Below are 4542 nucleotides of genomic sequence, written 5' to 3' on the forward strand. Positions count from 1 at the left end.
GGTTACACCGAGAATTTTGAGATAATCAGATAATTTAACTTCAAGTCCATCGAATTCCATAGTCAATACATATCCAGGGTTTTTCCAAGAAAGTTGCGGATCAATGGTAAAGATTTGGTATTTCTGACGGTTGGCTTGCAGTATGTTCTCCTTGTACCATTGTGACACTGCCTCTGTTTGTCCCCTGAGAGTTTAAGCGGCCTCCTGTATATCACTATCATTGGTGTATATTTGATGAGCATCAGCATACATAAATAGATTAGCAGACTGTCCAAGCGATAGATCATTTTGGAACAAGTTCCAGAGTAGAGGCCCGAAGGAAGAGCCTTGCGGACACCCTCCCCCCCCCCCCCCCCCCCCTCCTTTTTTTTTTTTTTTTTGTTCTTTCCATGCGCTATGCGCTTCTTGTAGTTTGACTCTGAGATGACCTTTCTCGAAGCTACTGCGTAAAGGACGCATTTTGGCCGTTAATGCTCTTCTACTCTCACTAGCTACTCTTGCATCAGCTTTTCACTGCTGTGGCTTCTTATTATCACTTTTGATGCTGCAACGCCTCCGCCAAGGGCAGTATTTTGTGAAACGAGCCGACCCCGGGTTGGCCGGTTACCCCACCTTGAAGCGTTTACATGGCAAAACGCGACCCCGGCTAGGCGGGGGTGGTTTGCTTTCTCATGCTGTCCGATAAGGATGCTTGCGAAGAGCAAAACAGTGCATCGAAGTAAAGAACAAACAAGTTCAGCTCTATACATCTATACAGCTTTGACTAAGCGCGGGCAAATCAGCCCTTCAAATAAATCACAGGAAAGGATTGCCTGGGGTGAGCTGATCAGGACGGCAAACTACACGCTTTTTATTAAGATGAGCATTTACCTGCAAAAAAGCTTTTAAAACGGTTCAAACGGTTCAGCAACGACTAGACCAAATAATTGATAGTTTTGGCCTTACAGACTGTCATTTTGATCAGTCAAAAATGTCTGTCATCGGGTCCCACCACTGTCCGAAATTTATTTTGAGCCTGTTATTGCGAGTTATTATTCTTAGACAATTATGTGAAACAGTTAACTTAAGGGGCGCGCTGATCGGGACACCACTTTTGTCAGCTTGACGTCCAGTTTAATCTTCTGGAGTGCTCTGTGTGATTGTCAATCTTTCAATGAGTATCCCGTCCTTGGAGGAGTGTATTTCAACTTATCTGGTCACCTGTTTCTTGCCGAGAGCGAAAATTGATATTCCGGTAGAAGTAAAGTATGTTCTGATTACGGGCTGTGACACTGGCTACAGTCGAGCGATAGCGATTAAGTTGGATAAAATGGAAGCTTGTGTGTTAGCGACTTGTCTGACGAAAGAAGGAGAACCGAGTTTGCAATCGGAGGCGATCGATAAGTTGAAAACATTCCAGTTGGATGTGACGAATTTCAAGAAGATTAAAGATCCTGCTGGATTATGGGGCCGCGTAAATAATGCAGGCTTTTTGTGTTCATCCCTAATTGAGTGGTCGCCACTGGAAGACCTTGAGCGATCAGCAGATGTGAGTATATGGGGAATATTAATTGTTGATGTCACAAAGACCTTTCTGTCACTGATTAAGAAATCCAAGGGACAAGTGGTGAATTTGGTCAGTATGGCAGAGAGGGTTTCGTGTCCATTTTATGGATCTTATTCTGTGACCAAATATGATGTGAAGGCATTCTGGCATTCTCTGATGCTCTTCGACGGGAGATTCAACCCTGGGGGATAAAAGTCGCTATGCTGCAGCTGGGATTCCTTCCCACCAACAACGCGGTTCCAGACTGTCTGGAAAGAGAATCAGGGAATGGATGGAACCACATTAGTGGGGGAGAGGGGTGTTTACAGAGAGCAATAGAGCAATGGAAATCTTCATGGCGATGCTGATATCAGCGATGTTGTAAATGCAATAGTAGAGGGCCTGACTTCGGCCTCTCCATCTGATCGCTATATGGTTGGCCGCGATGCTCGGTATCGGCTCATACCTTTTGAGATTTTTTCCAGCATTTTTTGCCGACTTTGCCATCAATGCATCGTTCAAACTACCACAACCTCGTTGCCATATATGACTAGAGAGCATTTTAATGAACTGTTTCATTTTTTAAGGAAACTTTTGTCTTTTTTCATGTGTCTATTATAATGTAGTCCATGTTAAAATGTTGAAGCAACTGAAGAAAGAGGTGAATTGTAACTATAAAAAAATGTGTATTTTATCGTATTTGGCTAAAATCAGTGTCTTGTGGGAAAACGTGAAAGTAATCAGTCTGCCACTGAGTCAGGCAGGGGTGTGTGTTGGCGCCGAATCTGTTTGCACTCTACCTCGGCGCAGTGCTGGAATGTGTGTCTAACAGGACCACAAAAGATGTGTACATCCGAAGCCGATCAGATGGTGGGTGGACACGGGAAGACCGCAGACCGGTTGGCTCAGTTCTTTGAGCATCGGACTACCGTGCGGAAGGTCGCAGGATCCAACAGCACTTTTCACAGTACTTCTCATTAGAATTTAAAATTTTAGGAGACACTTTATACCCCAACCTCAGTATAATTTTCCAAGGCGCCTTCCTTTCAACGATACCCGTTCTCATCAAAACCAACCAGAGCTCAATCAGACAACGGTTTTGAAGGTGGGTGTTGCAATAATAAATGTCAATAAAGCATAAAGATGGCCAATAACGTCTCGCCGACATATATTCGCATATTCGCTGATATTTTAGTCACAATGTCGGTTGAGAGTGACATGGAATGTGAGGTGAGTAGTCCTCTTTGGGTATTATAGACGCTTGATTGCAGCCACAATTATCGGTGAACAGGAAAAAACAGACATAAAACAAAACGCATTTTCAGAGTGAGAATACTATTTACGTTCGACATCAACCGCTTTCCGCGTGGGGTATCAATAGACGCAAAGGTTGAGTTGTAGGGCTTGTATGGGAGAGGCAAGCTCCTGGTCATGGGCTCCCGAACAAAGAAAGTTATGACATGAATCTTCTTCCAAAAGGAGTCAGCACGAGACAAATTACTCAGAGAGATAAAAGTAAACATTTGCAAGACGCTGGATCATTTTAAGTGACTTTGGTTCAGGTTCTTATTCCGGATTCCCCATTCCGGTTTTTTTTCTTTTTACGCAAACCCAACTGGAGGTAATTTAAGCAACATTTCCATGTGAGCACTGATAATTTTCTGCTCGTCCCCAAAGCGCTTCGTCGATATTTCAACACCAGCCCCATAGTTTCCTTCGGTGAATGATAAACCCGTAACTGCAGTGCTCGCTTCTCGACCAAGCAATCCTGTCAAATACTATGTAATTATTGACTGAGTGGGAGGGCCGGACCCTGAGTGGGAAAACCCTCGGCCATGGCGCACGGACCTCGCTGCGCTCGATCCGTACGCCATGACCTCGGGCCAAATATTTTCCTGTCAGGCCCGACCTAAACTCAGTCAATAAGCATTTTATCATATGGGCTCTTTACGCTATTTATGAACACTCAGAAGATGAAGTTAGGACAAAATAAAAAACAAAAATATGCACAGAAAATTTATCTAATATGTTGTTTGCAGTTGCTTTCCTGGTTGTAAATTACTTAGATGTTAAAAGCGACGAAATCCCCTAAAATTGCATCGCACGGAGCAGTACGTGTTCCTAGTAGGGCCGTTCGTCTTTTTCCGGCCCTCCTCGCGCTAATGCATACGGCCCTCTTACGGGGATTTTTTCAATAGCTTGGCAATAAAAGCGCGCGGGGCCGTACGGGCCATATGATAAGGGAACTTATCGAGCTCGGAAATTTGGTTGTTCTCGTGCTCAGAGTTCCCAAATGCGCCCCAAAACTCTTCCTCTCCGCAACAGAACCACATAGTCTTTTCAGTTTGAGTTTGGGCACCCGCGCTCGTATTAACTGGTGAGATGTGGCTTGTTGATTTGTAGGCACTCGAGTTAGGTGTGACGACGGATTGGAATTATCTTCAATTGTGTTGCCCTTCAATCCTTCGATCCTCAATCATAAAATCCTTCAAGCTAGGATACATGGGCACGTTGGCCAGTCAAGCCCTCCGTAGAACAAGAGTTTAGAAGTCTGTAAGTCCATAACTCCCGTGCTGCATATTAATTTAGTCTCGTGCACATGCATTGCAGTCTTTGGCCTCATCTAGTCCTCGATCCAACTCTCTCAAGATTTAAGCTTGGTTTTCACTAGCGACGCAAGCACAAGGGCAAGCATAAGAGTGAAAACGGGGTTGACGCAAGCACAAGCACAAGCATAAGGATCAAAATTTTTCGTTTTCCTTGTGCTTGCGGTTATGCTTGCGTTCGCTTGCGTCGTGTGAAAACCAAACGCAGCGTAAGCACAAGGATTTTTGCTACGTCTGGCCAATTAAAGCACTCGTTCCAGATTCCCCGTGTCTGAGCATTTGCACAAAATGGCGGATGCCATGGTTGATTTTGATGGTTACGTCGACGTTCGTTTTCACTAGCATAAGCTATTTATACTTGCGCTTGTGCTTGCGTCGATAGTGAATTTAAAATTAAAGTTTAAAGTTAGT

The 4542-nt window shown here is 44.3% G+C and overlaps 1 pseudogene; it reads left to right on the top strand.

Annotated features, from left to right (window-relative positions):
* The first annotated feature begins 1153 nt into the window (after nt 1-1153).
* Nucleotides 1154-2075, top strand: LOC138035959 (short-chain dehydrogenase/reductase family 9C member 7-like; annotated as a pseudogene).
* The last annotated feature ends 2467 nt before the right edge of the window (nt 2076-4542 follow it).

Source organism: Montipora capricornis, chromosome 2 (assembly GCF_036669925.1).
Source record: "Montipora capricornis isolate CH-2021 chromosome 2, ASM3666992v2, whole genome shotgun sequence".
NCBI classification, from domain to species: domain Eukaryota; kingdom Metazoa; phylum Cnidaria; class Anthozoa; order Scleractinia; family Acroporidae; genus Montipora; species Montipora capricornis.